We start from the raw sequence: 17,360 nt of genomic DNA on the forward strand, positions 1-17,360 counted from the left end.
CTGTGGCACCTTATAGACTAACAGATGTATTGGAGCATAAGCTTTCGCAGTGCGTCTGACGAAGTGGGTATTCACCCACGAAAGCTTATGCTCCAATACGTCTGTTAGTCTATAAGGTGCCACAGGACTCTTTGTTGCTTTTTACAGATCCAGACTAACATGGCTACCCCTCTGATACTAGTTGGTCATTTAAATTTTTAAATGGTTAATGCAACTGTGTAGGAACCAACAATAAATGCTTACAATATAATAAGCAACTGCAGGGCATATTGCATCGTTATCTTGTTTAGAAGTCAACCTAGAAGGCTTTATGGAAAATGGAAATGAAGGAAACATTTTGCTCTTTCTGTAGAAAGTGAGAAAGTGCTCCCTACTGAAACCTAACTTTGTACTTTTCATATGAATCTAACAGTGCTTGAACCCTTTGGTTACTGTTTTTCTAGTGGACTAGAGTAATAGAAACCATGAGGGGTAAAGATAGTTCAGTGTGCCAGCAATGCCTTTTTTGTCTGATCACTCAGACTATTTTTTTTTAATGAATCTAGAAGTCTGGAGAGAATAAATCACAAAACATGAGGTGTATCTAAAACTCCTTAAAAGAAATTTATTATATTTCTTTAACTGAAGAAAGAGGCCAGTAGTAAGTTTATCAGCAATACATATATCACATCAGCTGCCTTCTTCTGGCTGCTTTGCAATAGTTACGCTCATGCTGGCATTTCATTTATAAACGCTTCTTATTTAAAGTGTATAGCTTGGCATATAGGGGCTGAGTGTAGAAGTGGGTTTTTCCCCCAGATTTGAAATAAAAAATCTTTGTAGATGTTTGCAAGTTGTTTGGATTCTCACCACTTCAAGGTTTTCTCCAAAACTATTTTACTGACTTTTTTCAATTGGGTAATCATTTATTTTGGCATCCAGATCTGAGTATATACAGCATTATATAATTTATTTGATGATTTCATCTCTTTTTAGGGCTGTTGATTAATCACAGTTAACTCACACGATTAACTCAAAAAATGAACTGTGATTAAAAAAAGTAATCACAATTAATTGCACTGCTAAACAATAAAATACCAATTGAAATTTATTAAATATTTTGGATATTTTTCTACATTTTCAAATATACTGATTTCAATTACGACACAGAATACAAAGTGTACACTGATCACTTTATATTATTTTTAATTACAAATATTTGCACTGTAAAAACGATAAACAACAGAAATAGTATTTTTCAATTCACCTCCTACAAGTACCATAATGCAAGCTGTATCATGAAAAGTGAAACTTACAAATGTAGATTTTTTTTTGTTATATAACTGCACCCAAAAACAAAACTGTGTAAAACTTTAGAGCCTACAAGTCCACTCAGCCCAACTTCTTGTTCAGCCAGACAAACAAGTTTGTTTACATTTATAGGAGATACTGCTGCCTGCTTCTTATTTACAGTGTCACCTGAAAGTGAGAACAGACATTCACATGGCATTTTTGTAGCCAGCGTTGCAAGGTATTCACGTGCCAGATATGCTAAACATTTATATGCCCCTTCATGTTTCAGCCATTCCGGAGTACATGTTTCCATGCTGACGATGTTAGTTAAAAAAAATAGTGTGTTAATTAAATTTGTGACTGAACTCCTTGGGGGAGAATTGTATGTCCCCTGCTCTGTTTTACCCGCATTCTGCCATATATTTAATGTTGTAGCAGTCTCAGATGATGACCCACCACATGTTTGATTTACGAACACTGTCACTGCAGATTTGACAAAATGCAAAGAAGGTACCAATGTGAGATTTCTAAAAAATAGCTACAGCACTCGACCCAAGATTTAAGAATCTGAAATGCCATCCAGAATCTGAGAGGGACGTGGAGCATGCTTTCAGAAGTCTTAAAAGAGCAACACTCAGATGCGGAAACTACAGAACCTGAACCACCAAAAAAGAAAATCAACCTTCTGCTGGTGGCATCTGACTCAAATAATGAAAATGAACATGCATCGGTCTGCTCTGCTTTGGATCGCTATCGAGCAGAACCAGTCATCTGCATGGATGCGTATCCTCTGGAATGGTGGTTGAAGCATGAAGGGATATCTGAATCTTTAGCGCATCTGGTTATAACAGTGCCATGCAAATGCCTGTTCTCACTTTCATGTGACACTGTAAACAAGTGGGCAGCATATTCTCCTGCAAATGTAACCAAACTTGTTTGTCTGAGCGATTGGCTGAAGTAGGACTGAGTGGACTTGTAGGCTCTAAAGTTTTACAGTGTTTTATTTTTGAATGCAGCTATTTTTTTGTACATAATTTGACATTTGTAAGTTCAACTTTCAAGATAAAGAGATTGCACCATAGTACTTATATCAGGTGAATTGAAAATACTTTTTTTTTTACAGTGCAAATATTTGTAATAAAAAATAAATATAAAGTGAGCACTGTACCCTTTGTATTCTGTGTTGTAATTGAAATAAATATATTTCAAAATGTAGAAAACATCCAAAAATATTTAAATAAATGGTATTCTATTATTAACAGCGCTATTAATCACGATTAATTTTTTAATCGCGTGATTAATTGCAATTAACTTTTTTAATCGCTTGACAGTCCTACTCTTTTTATTTTCACAAACATGAATTTCTCAAATGTATTAATTTCTTCAGCAAATAATTATTGGCATGTGGATTATTCATGAACTGCAAATATTCAAAATTTGAAAGTCACACTATGTTGAGTGATTACATAAGTCAGGTGGTATTGTTTCTGTTTCCTGGTTGATTTTATATGTACCAAAAAAGTGCAAATTTCCTATTGAATTGTAAAATCATATTGCTGTTATGCAGTTTGAAATATTTGTTGAATATGCAAGCATAACTGCCTTTTACAAGAATTTTTATTTGTAAAGCACAAGCATTTGTATATGCAATAAATGTGAACACAAGAGTTGTGAGTATAGATAAATCAAAATTCACATTGGAAGAAATATTCCAGAATCACAATTTTTGTACTATTCACCTAGCTCTAATTTTATGTGATTCTTACATCCTTGAATATACTTGGTTAACTATGTGTTGTATTAATGGACTGCCTGCGATAATACATTCAAGTAGGAAACTTAAAATGAAGAAAGCCATTAAGAGGAGGAGATATTTCACTGGTATTTTTAGGAATTTATTTTGGGGCTAGATTGTTTTTGAAGATGGTATGTGGCCATCTGTATATCCTTAAGATGAATGTAATGAGACATGGACAATGAAACTACACAAAACTTACTTTGTTGGTAAAAAATCAAGAGCCGTTTCATTCCAGATAAGGATAAAGCAAGACTTCTTTAGCTGCAGGAGGAAATAATGTTGAACCAAAAAAAGCCTTTAAAAATGTCAACTATCTTGTTAGAGAAGATGAGTAATGGAAAGCTAAATTGATCACAAAGATGAATAAGATTAGTCCGTTGAAACTGGCATTCAAAATGAATAAGAAGCTCCTCAGATTCTACCCAGTATCAGTTAAAACTGTTACTGTACTTTTCTACACAATAATAACAGAAAGTAAAGATGTTTGTCCTACTGTTTTCCATATACACATTTAGAGCATCATTTTTTTTACATTCCTAAACAAACAATATAAAATTAAATTTATTAAATGACTTCACAACTCTACAATCAACTGAAAGTTCTTGATTCATTGTGGTCAGTGATGTCTAGAGAGCTAAGTAAATTCTTGGGTCAGATTGTTTTCCCCTATTTTCAAGTGTAAATTACACTTTGTTATGGCACTGATACAATCCAGACTGCATGTTTCAGGGTAATTATATTTCTCAAGGAGTTAGGCACTAAGGCTTTGACTTTATGCATTACAACACCACCTAATTGTGCATTTATTGCATAGAAATACTTAGTTCACACTGGGTCCTGTTTTGCAACCCTTGCTCACTCTGAATAGTACTTACTTATAAGAGCAAGTAAATTACAGGATGAGGACTGAGACTAATTGGCAGGGCTGGCTCCAGGCACCAGCCCAGCAAGCAGCTGCTTGGGGTGGCCAACTATGAGAGGCAGCACGTCCGGGTCTTCGGCGGCGGGTCCTTCACTTCTTCTCGGAGCAAAGGACCCGCCGCCGAAGACTGAAGTGGCAGCGGTAGAGCTGCAGATTGCGATCGAGGCTTTTTTTTTCTTTTTTTCTTTTTTCTTTTTGCTGCTTGGGGTGGCAAAAACCCTGGAGCCGGCCCTGGTAATTTGGTAGCCCATGAATGGGTGTAAAAGGGATAGTTCCAGTCATAATTTAGCCCTGAGATTACAATATTACACCCCCAGCGTATAGATGGTTTCTCATGACGTGTATCTAAGGTTTTACAAGAAGTTTCTCAGTAGGATGCTTGTTTCTATTTTCTTCGTTTTTGTCAGATGGGACCAAGCAACATTGACCCATTTTCCCTTTTTCTCATTTGGTAACTATTAAACCATTAACAGAATCTCTTAACAGAATCTCTTGAGTCTGTGACCCTGACAAATCAGGAATGTGGGAATGGGGGGATTGTCATAATGAACAGTTATGTCTCCAGGGAAATCATATATTTTTTTTTCTCAATACTGTCATCTTGCCATCATATCTGCTTTGGAAAGATTCTTCTGTGCCTATATATGTTTGAAGCATTTATAAGTATTGACAGTAATTTTCAATTTGGGGGGAATGTGTATATCTAAGATTCTTTCTTTTTAAAATGTCTCTCTTATAATTGATACTGTTAGTTGGATCTGATTTTAAACACAAATCAAGGGCTTCAATATGAGCATTCTACTGAGATTTTTATTTCAATTTGTACTGAATATGTTGCTGTCTTCTTAAAATATACTAACTTGCAGTTAACATGGGCATCAAAACACACTAGAATTAAAGCACTTATTCCTGGAATACTTTTCGGTCTTAGGCATTGGAGACATTGCTGGACAATGGGGAATCTGCAAGGCCAAACAAATTAAAAACTATTTAAAACGTAAAGCAATTTTTCTTTGAAATAAAATTATTTGTCTATGAAACAACTTAGTCTTTCAGATTCCCTATTGTCTCGCACTTCTCCAGATATGTAACACAAAGAAGTCTTTGTTTACCAGCATTCATATGGCTGTATTTTCCCACTCTTAAATATGAAATTCAATATTTAACTGTCTCTATATATGCACATACTATAGTTCTATTAAATTTATTCTTGCATATATAACCTTGCTAGTTAAAGATACCTCTTAGGTCTTTCTTGATTTTCTAAAAATTGGTAGGTTTGGCCTCAATTTCAGTTGCAGAGCCTAATACTGATTTAAAATCCAAAAGTTCATCCTTCTCCTCCTCAAGCTTCTCACTGCTCATATCATCGTCCTGCAGCCCAGTCATAATGCAGCTACTAAAATCTTCCTTGTCCATCATTTTGACTACATGATTACCACCCTCTTTGAATCCCTCTACTGGTTCTTCCTTGTCTACTGTCACTGGTTGAATTTTTCATCCTTACTAGCATCTCAGATCTTGGTCTTTGTTATATCAGCTCAACACCCTCCGCTCTATCTATGTTAACCTTGATGCCTTATTTATTAGTTTCTCTCAGGCGTTGCCATGTCTTACTCTAAACCACCCCTTTATGAATAAAATATCCTCCCTGTTCCAGTCTGCCAGCCTACTAACCTCTTTTCATTTAAATCCAACCCTAAGGCTCACTTCTTCCATATTTCCCAGAAGATAAGTTAATAAAATAAGCTATATATTTTTTTAAAATGTAGTCATTCCTTCATCTGCCTTTCTCCCTGCATGCTAGGTCTGTCTTGCTTAGGGTGTAAGCTCTTTGGGGAAGGCGGAGCTCTGTGGGACATTTTGTGTCTTGTACTGTGCCAACAACATTGTTAGCACTTAACAAATAATAATAACAAAAGTTGAATCTGGATGGTTAGGACCTCAGCTTGCTAGTTTGTAGTTACAATATTTTTTCTGTGGAAAACACTTATAGTTCAAATATGACTGTTCTAGCACCACGTTATTCTCCTGAAACTATGCCATTAACTCCTCTCACCATTACATATTTTCAGTTCTAGAACCCTTTTTGTGCGTTGAACAACAGAAATGTTTTGTAACTCCACTATGCACGCAATCCTGTGGTTTTCAGTAATATTTTTTTTTGTCAAGGATAGTCTGTGGGTAGAGGGACAGTTCTTATTGGCAGTTTAAGTTTGCTAAACTTGAAATCTCTAAGGCCCAGATCCTTTTGCCCATATATAATAGAAGAGGTTGTAAAGAACCTTCCCTTATGCCTTGTGTGGCTTGCATAAGGATCAGATGGGGTGCTCCGGGACTGCTCTGTCACTGCTTCTCCAAGACTGCAAAGGCACTCTGAGAGAGAGGCCTGAGAAAGAGCAACCGGGACCACACTTCTCACAAGTCTATGGAATGGGACCAGCACACAGAGCTGTAGGTTAAAACCCATAAACGGATATAGTAGTGAATGTGCTCCCCTTGCATGCACAAGTATTCCTCTTTGGGTCCCCCGTGGGGTGATTTGTCTCTGCAGTACTCCTTCCTCTGGTGTGTGTTTAAATGGCACAGCAGATCCCTAGGTAAATCTGCAGTGTGTGGTGTTGTTTTTTTTGTAGGTGGGGGTGTTTTGTTTTGTTTTTTTTTACTTCTAACCCTTGCAAACCAAACTGCAGGATTTCGACAGCACTAGTTCAAGGCCTGATTCTGCCAGACTAACCCACATTGGGTAGTACTACTTAGTTATATACCAGTTAAGAAATATATGCAGCTGCTCATGGAGTAAGGTACTACTCAGTATAAGTAAGGATGAAAGAATATGGCCCACAGCAGCTTTCCCAAGACCACAGAATGGGGAGTCACAGTGTTAAAACTGGGAATTCTGAAGACTTCCTGTCCTCTGCTCAGATCATGTCTCTCTCAGCTGGCTTATTTCTTTCAAAGACTTATTGAGTTGATTTTGTTCAAAGCTGTCAGGTTATAACAAATCAAGTGACAAGGTCTGTATGGTGTGATGCTGTGCTTACTACAGTGTGAGGGAGGACCATGCGTTTTGATCACTTCCATTATACTTAGCAAATATATCATCTTATGCAGTGATCTGTAACTGCCAAAATCTTTATAAGCTGCTTTGAAAAACTAGACAAAATAAACTTTAGTATTCAGAATATTGCAGATCAGCTAGTAGATAGAAAGTAAAATATTTTGTAAAGGAATAGTAAGTTTCTTTACATCAATAATGGGAGTTTGACTAAGAAGCAAATTGATACAAAAGAGGAAAAAACAGGAGGTTTTCTTTGGGGAAGATAGAATGTTAGACTTTGGGGTGAACTGTAATCTAAGGAGATGGGAAAATAATATTAAACCCCCACCCCTCAGGAAAACAATAGAATCATAGAAGATTAGGGTTGGAGGAGACCTCAGGAAGTCATCTAGTCCAACCCCCAGCTTAAAGCAGGACCAACACCAACTAAATCATCCCAGCCAGGGCTTTGTCAAGCCAGGCCTTCAAAAACTCTAAGGATGGAAATTCCACCACCTCCCTGAGTAACCCATTCCAGTGCTTCACCACCCTCCTAGTGAAATAGCTTTTCCTAATATCCAACCTAGACCTCCCCACTGCAACTTGAGACCATTGCTCCTTGTTCTGTCATCTGCCACCACTGAGAACAGCCTAGCTCTATCCTCTTTGGGACCCCCCCCTTCAGGTAGTTGAAGGCTGCTATCAAATCTCCCCTCACTCTTCCCTTCTGCAGACCAAATAACCCCAATTCCCTCAGCTTCTCCTCATAAGTCATGTGCCCCAACCCCCTAATCATTTTGGTTGTCCTCCGCTGGACTCTCTCCAATTTGTCCACATCCTTTCTGTAGTGGGGGGCCCAAAACTGGATGCAATACTCCAGATGTGGCCTCACCAGTGCCGAATAGAGGGGAATAATCACTTCCCTTGATCTACTGGCAATGCTCCTACTAATGCAGCCCAATATGCCATTAGCCTTCTTGGCAACAAGGGCACACTGTTGACTCATATTCAGCTTCTCGTCCAGTGTAATTCCCAGGTCCTTTTCTGCAGAACTGCCGCTTAGCCAGTCAGTCCCCAGCCTATAGCAGTACATGGGATTCTTCCGTCCTAAGTGCAGGACTCTGCACTTGTCCTTGTTGAACCTCATCAGATTTCCTCCAATTTGTCTAGGTCACTCTGGACCCTATCCCTACCCTCCGGCATATCTACCTCTTCCCCCAGCTTAGTGTCATCTGCAAACTTGCTGAGGGTGCAATCCATCCCATCATCTAGATCATTAATGAAGATGTTGAACAAAACCAATCCCTGGTGCACTCCGCTTGATACCTGGATTTTGAGTCTGGGCATAGGAGTAAATGAGTGTGGTGTGCCTGTTATTTTCCCCATCACTCAAGCAAGTGGGTGGAGAATGAGCATAGCCTTGACTCTAGGCTACCTTTTTCTCCCTTCTCATGGCCCACATGCTGCCCAGTAGAGTTAACCCAGGATACAAAGTGTGACACAGGACCAGAAAGGGTTAAGCAACTTGCAGGCTAATTGACCCAGATTCAACCTTTAGAGACATATTAGTAGATAATGGTTGTGGGTTTTGTGTGTTTACATATATATTGTTAGAGGCTGACAATGTAGCCCAACAGTTCCTGTCTATCGCTGTATTCTATTAATTCAGAGATCAAAAGGAGAGGTTAACATTTAGATGAGCTGTGAATGTCGTGATTTCACTGTCTTCATTTCTCTTTGAAGAATGTAAATGGCAGGAGATAGGCAATTGCCTTATGTTAATCCATGTAGCTAATTACTGGTGATGCTTAAGAAATAGGAGGTTATTTCAAAGACACTATTCTTCACCCCAGGAACACCTGCTATCAGGAGGCTGACAGTAGCCTGCCAGGGATCTATAAAAGCTCCTGGGCCCTCAGATCTGCTTAAGCTTCATCAGGGCAAGTTTGAGTTGCAAGACTGAGATCTCCAGTCCCATCTGGATCACCCTGATATTGGACATTGAACTGTAACCTATGGACTAATTCTGAAAGGATGTTTTGCAACTCTAAGTCTCACCATTTCTACTGTGAAACTGAGCTAAAAACTCTATTCATATCTGTATGTATAATGGTCTTTTAACCAATACTCTCTCTCTTTTCTTTTTAAATACATTTTAGTTTAGTTAATAAGAATTGGCTCTATGTGTGTATTTGGATAAGATCTAAGATATTCATTAATCTGGTGGGTAATGTGTCCGATCCTTTGGGATTGGTAGAACGTTTTATATAATCAGCAAGATTTTAGGTAATCCTCATCCTATTTGACTTGGTTGTCTGAGTGGGAGCTCAAGACAAGAGAACTCTATTTCTGATAACCAGTAAGGTATTGTAGAAGCTGTTTTGTTGCTGGATTGGTGAATCTAAGTATTAGAATAACCATCAGTTCTGGGGATTGTCTGCTCCATTCTTTGGAGTTTGCCTTAATGAGCAATCTCAGCGTGGCCCTCCTGGGATTCTGATCACACGAAGTGTCATAATTTTCTGCTGGCGGAAGTAGCAAGGAGAAAAAAGAAACTAAACTGTGCTTCTCAAAGGCATGTTTCCTTCTCTGTGCTGTTCTTAGAGTGGCACAGCCATACATCACTCCACACAGGAGCTTTGCCATTGTCACAGACTAGCCCTAAACTGGTAACCATTAAGTTCCTGATCTGTAGGGAAGGCAATGGTATTTCCCCAGACCCAGGCAGAAAAGTATTGGAGGAGTTCTTTATATGTAATCTGCCCACTAGAAAACGTATTCAAAACTGGAACACTTTGTAAATGTCCTCCATTTCTTCATCAGATTTTCTGGAATAGTGTTAAATTATGTGTAAGAGTAACATATTTAAAGATGTAGGACACATTAAATGTTTAGGTTTAACCACTGTGGCATAATTCAAGGGCATTAACCAATGGGCCTGATTCTCCCAGTACTTAAACCAGTTTTACCCATTGTAACCCCATTGCAGCCAGTGGAGTTACTCCAATCTCACTGGTGCATCCGAGAGGAGAATGCATAGCAGAAGGCCTCATTGTGTATGTCTCCACTGCAATAAAAGACCCATGGCATGGCCATGGCTGGGCCTGGTCAGCTGACGGGGGCTCACAAAGCTCAGGCTGCGGGGCTACAAAATTGAATGTAGGTGTTTGGGCTTGGGCTGGAGCCTGGTTTCTAAAACCCTGTGAGTGGGGAGAGTCTCAGAGCTTGGGGTCCCATCCAAGGCCAAACATCTACACTCTTATTTCTAGCCCCATAGCCTGAACATTGTGAGCACAATGACCTGGGTGCTGAGACTTGGTGCTGTGGGCTTTTTATCACAGTGTAGACATACCCAGTGAGGTCTTCTCTGCCATTTGGGGAGTATGGCTAGGCCCCTTTACACAGTCTGCACAATGTTGGGCGGGGGGGTTATCCTCTTCCATTTTGAAGCAGCAGTAAGGTGCAGCCCTCACTGCATGCTGTTCTGTTCTGAACCATCCTGCACCCGTCTTAATGGTTCTGATGCCTATTGCAAAGGCATACTGCTCAGCTCCCCCTACAATCCTCTACAAAAAGGCAGTATTTTGCCCATAAAAAAACATTTACCAATGAAAATAATTGTTGCATTGAATACAGTAATAGCATCGTCTAAGCTACTTTCACCATACTAGTTTTTAAAGAATTTTCATATTTAATCAGCAAATATTCTCTGAGCGTTTGCTTGGCATCCTTTCTAAATTTGCCTGTTTTCCTTGTGTTTATAAAAATAAACTTTCAAAAACTACATAATTTACAAAGAAGACACCATTCTCAAGAGGTGCCCCTCTTTGAAGAAATATTAGGGTTTATCTGCATTCATATTTGAAGCCAAAATATTTCTAAGACTCTGAAAGACATTTGAATATTAGATTTGGTGCAGATATCTGCAATCTTTTTGCATTTACATGGACCCTACAATTGTTATTTCCTTGGTGGCCTTTGCTGTCTATCGCTGTTTTACAGGCAATGTTTTGTACTGATTTATACCTTGTGTATTCTCACTGACTTTACTAGCATTTCACACAGCATGAATTGACACAGAAATTGGCTAACTGAGCCACCTTAAGCCCTGATGTAATGAGGTACGATTCCAGGGAAGCCAGAGGACGTACCATGGGGCTGATTTTGTGCATGCATCTGTGTATTGAACTGACAAAATTCTGTTTCATTTTCATGGAATAACAACCATGAACCACATTGAGAGGTTGCATACATCACATCTTTCACATCATAGAAAAACCTTTAGCTTAGCCTGTGTCTCCTTTTTAGATTGGTCCCATCTGTCTCCATCTGAACTCTGCAGCTATCAAAATAGATGTGTTGGTTCATTTGTGCTGTAGTGAACCACATTTTTCTGTCTCTGTGGAGCATTATTTTTATTGTAGTCAGTCTCACTTTAGATCCCAGGATCTGGATTTTCTATCAACACTTGCTTTTTATAAGATAATACTGTCCATGAATATAACAAAGAGTCTGGTGGCACCTTAAAGACTAACCGATTTATTTGGGCATAAGCTTTCATGGGTAAAAAGCCCACTTCTTCAGATGCAATTACAGAGAAGATAATACTGTCCATGAATTACACCCACAATCTTTCTTTCTTGTCTAAATCAGAGGGAAAGAATAGGGATGATTGTGAAGTGCTTGGAAAACATGGTCTCTCTGTTTTAATATTTCAGAATTCTTTATACACACATCCAGTCTGGTGAAGATCTGTTTAAACAGGTTTACAGTAAGGTATAGTTTGTTAGAAGCTGCATAACTTTAATCTATGGCTCATGGAAGACAGTTCCTAATATTGACGCTATTCCACTGAGTTCAAAGCTCATGATCAAATCCAGCACACAATACTAGATTATATTTGTACATCTACTGCAGCAGTTAATTAGTTACGTGAAACCCCACTGTAGACTGCAGGCAGAGAGTTGATAGGTCTGTGTTTTCTCAAATTTCTATTACCTTTCTTGTATTTAAAAATTATAGTAGATGGCTGAGTTGTCGCTGTCCCTTACGCTGCCATGCAACTGAGGAGGAAAGAAATAAAGACTTCTCGTTGGGATCAACTCTCCAGAAAGCAGATTGGGATAAAACGTAGCTAGGACTCCACTACCTCTGTGTATCAGCCAGCTCTTCTGGCTGGGTTGCAGGGATGGGGAGTGTACAGCACCCCTTAAAAGTATGTTGCAAACTACTCCTCACTCCCCTCCCCCCCAGTACAACTAAAAAGTTCCAGCCAGGAGGCTTTGTACTTCCTACACCCACCTGTGCCTCTGCTTAAATTATTGTGTCAAGGATCATCTCTTTTTATAAACAGTTCTTGTGATGCATATTGTTTAAAATGTTATTAGGCAGACTCGTCTAGTTCAGAAGTTGTCTCTGTTGCCATGGCTGCTGATCTGATTAGGTCTCAAAATTTGGCAAGAAACATACGTTGTTTCTTTAAGAACAAACTAAACATCTAAGAATTCAGCTGGGGTGTACAGTACATTTCGTAACAAGGCAGAAACATCCCATAGAGATTTTACTTGTTTGGCAAGGGAAAGATCCAGGTGTTTTAAATCAAATCTACAGCATTAACTACGAAATTCCAAAGGGTCTGATAAGGAAATGCTTAAGCTTCCGCCTTACTCTTCTGTGATAGCATTTGGGGGGGGAGGGGTTGGTGTAAATAGGAAATAGCCCTCTTTGCTTAAATTTTACTTTCACTAGACAGTTATTTATGGGGTCATTCCCCTCCTAAAATGTTAACCTATTACTTTCCAGAACAAAGTAGTAAAGTCAAGGTTCAGTTATTAGAGGGACTAGTTTCCACAAGCATACAAAACATTTAGCTTAATAATGAGACAGTGTTCTTGAGGGGTACTTCTCTACCGGGATAAAAGACATGGAGCATGACCGTGGCTGACCCAGGTCAGCTGACTCGAGCTTGTGGGCTTAGGCTGTGGGGCTAAAAATTGCTCTGTAGATGTTCAGGCTCAGGCTCCAGCTTGAGCTCTGGGGCCCTCCATCCTCGCAGAGTCCCAGCTCCTGGGCTCCAGCTCATAGGTGGCAGCTATCAAAGGCCAGGATAGGCTAAGCCTCCCTAACCCAGGCCATGGCCCCACCCAGGTGGTGCCCTGAGGCCCCCTCTCCCTCTCCCTCTCCAGTGGCCTGGAGCTCAGACCTGCCAGCCAGCCTGGGAGTCAGGCCAGCAGCTTGTCCTGACACTGGGACTGGCCAGTGGCCCAGAGCAGCTGGGGCAGGCAGGCCAGGGCTCCTTCAGCAGTGAGCAGAGGGTTTGGAGCTCCTCCAGTGATTGGGGGAGGAGGGGTTGGGGCTCTGGATGCAGGGGGGGACATGGACAGAAGGGGTGAGGCTGACAGGTTAGCCTCCCCAAATGGGACGTTCACCTGCCACCCATGCTCCAGCTGCAGGTTTTTTATCCCTGTGTAGGCATACGCAAGGAAGCTAGTATTGTTAGAAGTCCTGCCCTCAAAAGTGGGAAATGGCAGTAATAAGTTTCCTTAAGTCAATTAGTCATAGCGGACATAAAAACATAAGAATGGCCACATTGAGTCAGACCCAGTGGTCCATCTAGCCCAATACCCTCTTTTCTGCCCATGGCCAATCCCAAGTGCTTCAGAGGGAATGAACAGAGCAAGCCAATCATCGAGAGATCCATCTCCTGTAGTCCACTCCTAGTTTCTGGCAGTCAGAAGCTAGGGAAACCCAGAGCATGAGATTGCATCCATTACCATCTTTGCTAATGGCCATTGATGGACCAATCCTCCATGAACTTATCTCATTCTTTTTTGAGCCTGATTATACTTCTAGCCTTTCAGAACATCCCCTGGCAATGAGTTCCACACATACAATATGTGTTGTATGAAGAAGTACTTCCTTTTGCTTGTTTGTTTTAAACCTGCTGCCTGTTAATTTATTTGGGTGACTCCTGGTTCTTGCGTTATGTGAAAGGGTAAATAACACTTCCTTATTCATTAGCTCCACGCCAGTCATGATTTCATAGACCTCTATCATATCCCCTCTTAGTCATCTCTTTTCAAAGCTGAAAAGTCCCTGTCTTTTTAATCTCCCCTCATATGGAAGCTGTTCCATACCCATAATCATTTTTATTGCCCTTTCTGTACCTTTTCCATTTTTAATATATATATTTTTGACATGGAGTAACCAGAACTGCATGCTGTATTCAAAGTGTGGATGTATCATGGATTTATACAGTGGCATTATGGTACTTACTATCTTTTTATCTATCCCTTTCCCAGTGGTTCCTAACATTCTATTAGCTGTTTTGACTGCTGCTGCTCATTGAGCAGATGTTCTCAGTGAACTATCCACAATAACTCCAAGATCTCTTTCTTGAATGGTAACAGCTTATTTAGTCCCCATCGTATTGGATGTATGGTTGGGATTATGTTTTCCAATGGGCATCACTTTGCATTTATCAACACTGAATTTTATCTGCCATTTTGTTGCCCCGTCACCTAGTTTTGTGAGATCCCTTTGCAGTCTGCTTTGGACTTACCTATCTTGAGTAATTTTGTATTGTCTGCAAATTTTGCCCACTCACTGTTTACCCTTTTTTCCAGATCATTTATGAATATGTTGAACAGTACAGGTCCCAGGACAGACCCCAGGGGACTCTACTGTGTACCCCTCTCCATTCTGAAAACTGATAATTTATTCCTACCCTTTTTCTTGTAACCAGTTACTGATTCATTAGAGAACCTTACTTCTTATCCCATGACAGTTTACTTTGCTTAAGTGCCTTTGGTGAGGGGAGCTTGTAAAAGGCTTTTTGAAAGTCCTAGTACACTATATTTACTGGATCACTCTTGTCCACATGTTTCTTGAACTGCTCAGAGAATCCTAATAGATTGGTGAGGCATGATTTCCCTTTACAAAAGCCGTGTTGACTCTTCCCCAACATATTGTGTTCATCTACGTGTCTGATAATTCTGACCAAGATCAGAAAGACAGGATGGGTCAGGTGTATGAAATTATTTGAAAATCAACAAATATGCAGATCTTGAATAGTCCCAGAAGTTTTTAGAGACTAGGGAATTGGTCGATATCAGCAAGCACTGCGTTATGTGGCCATGGAGAAATGAAAATCAGAAAAAAACCCTACAATGCTGCTTTACAGTGCTAGGAACATTTAAATTGGGTTAATAGTCTATAAGCCCAGTTTCTGCTTCTTTGCCCCTCTCAGTTGACATATTTTATGTTTGAACCTTGTTATTTTATAAGTTTTTATTAATACACTCAAATATTTCCTGAAGAGCTTGTCAAATACAAATGACATCTACCTATCACTAATTAGTAACTTCTATTCTTAGTTTGTGCCCAGTGCTATTATATAACTCAACTAAATCATCTATAGTAATTCTCTTGCTGGCCTTTTTTCTCTAAATCGTCAGAATTATAAAATTAAGCCCTAACATTATGAACCAGTCAAAGGATCAAGACAGCTATTTTATAGTGTGTTAACATTTCAAAGTTATGCAGATTGTGATTTACATGGGTCCTGGACTAATGTAAAGCCCCTTAAAATGTGGAACTCTCAACAGAAGTCCTTACTTGGGTAAGAATTATCCAAACATATGAATTTGAAACCTAAACTGAGTATTATAATAGCATCTCAAAGGAAAATTAAATTATGTGACTTCTCTGATCTGAATTACTGAATATCTTTCTACTTGGATGAAGCCTGTGAAGTAATTCTTGATAATATCACTGTAACCTCCACAGCTTACAGACATAAGGTTAGCTCAGTAGTTCCCAAACTTGGTTCGTGGCTTGTTCAGGATAAGCCCCTGGTAGGCCATGAGACACTTTGTTTGCCTGAGCGTCTGCAGGTATGGCCGCTCGCAGCTCCCAGTGGCCACGGTTCGCCGTTCCCGGCCAATGGGAGCTGCAGGAAGTGGTGCGGGCGCTCAGATAAACAAAGCATCTCGCAGCCCACCGGGGGCTTATGCTGAACAAGCTGTGAACCAAGTTTGGGAACCACTGGGTTAAATCATGGTATTTTCACACAGCCCATAGCAATTGGAAGTGCATAGGTGCACTGTTCCAGGAGAGCACAGGAATGCCTTGTGCCTCGGAGAGAGTCAATTATTCCTGAGAGCGCCTCTCTTTCATTGGAGGGAGTAGAGTGGAATCATTTTCAACATTATTTATGGCAGACAGAATTCTCTGACATTGCATCCAGCCAGTTCTCCTGGGTGGCATATCACAGGGGGGCAGAGCCATGGCTCCACCTACTCACCATACAGTCCTGACTCATTTCTGTTTCCTGGGAGGAGTATGTGAACAGCCCTTATATGGCAGAACAGGTGCAGAGATGAAATCCTTATTCCCTCTTGCTCTCCTGTACAGTTATGTAAGGGGTAGGAATAAGCCTGTGTATAGATATTACATCTAAAAAATTACATTAAAGGAACATTATTGTGATTTGCTAAACTGAGCATGCAAAAGTAAGGAAATAGCAGAAGTAAGGTTGACAGTGTCTCCCTGCCGAATTTTAAGACCTTTCCTCAAAGCCTTGAGGTGCTAGAACTTTTCAAAGAACAAGTTGCCAGAATGGGGTCTGCACATCACACAAACCAAGATCCACTATGATGTTCTCAGCAAAGGGAGGGCAAGTTCACTTCTCTGCTCAACTAACTAAGACAAGGGCACAGTATAGCCACAAGTGCATGAAAAAGTTTTGAAAGGGCATGGTCGTTGTTCTTGTTAGATTCTCTTTCCACTAACACCCTCCAACTGACATTAAGTAGACTTGTACATTGACAAATAGGGAATAGACTCTTATTTAAACACCATTTAATGCAGATTTTGTCACTGTGCTTCTCACTTCAACAGTGAGATGGCCTGGTAAAACAGCTTGAAAGAGTATTCATTTTACCAGATTTTCATTTACAGCTGTACACAGAAGGTTTTTGCTGCACCTGTTTCAGAGAACAAGTTAAAACAACCAGTTTAACTGATTCTGAGAGCAATTTAAAATTTTCAAAGCTAAAGATTTCATCATACTTTTAATTCTATTGTTTTCATAAACAGCTGGAAGATTATACCACCCTGCTTTCTGATACCCCTGATACAAGAAATTATTTCCACATTGCATTTGAAAGACTTAAGGAAAAAAATAGAAGGATCCCTGTTTTGGATAGTACATACCAGTCTTTCACATTTGTTCTCTGGAGAGAAAAAATATGAATCATATGCATTGCAAATGGATGAGCTCTCAAAACAGGTGCTGCAGGCTAAAAAAAGTGATGAATGTTAACAAC

The 17,360-nt window shown here is 39.8% G+C and overlaps 1 protein-coding gene across 4 annotated transcripts in view; it reads left to right on the plus strand.

The window, feature by feature from the left end:
- COL4A2 (collagen type IV alpha 2 chain) overlaps nt 1-17,360 on the plus strand; it is a 216,200-nt gene that overhangs the window by 71,427 nt on the left and 127,413 nt on the right. The window lies entirely within an intron of this gene.

This window comes from Mauremys reevesii, linkage group 1, assembly GCF_016161935.1.
Source record: "Mauremys reevesii isolate NIE-2019 linkage group 1, ASM1616193v1, whole genome shotgun sequence".
Lineage (NCBI taxonomy): Eukaryota > Metazoa > Chordata > Testudines > Geoemydidae > Mauremys > Mauremys reevesii.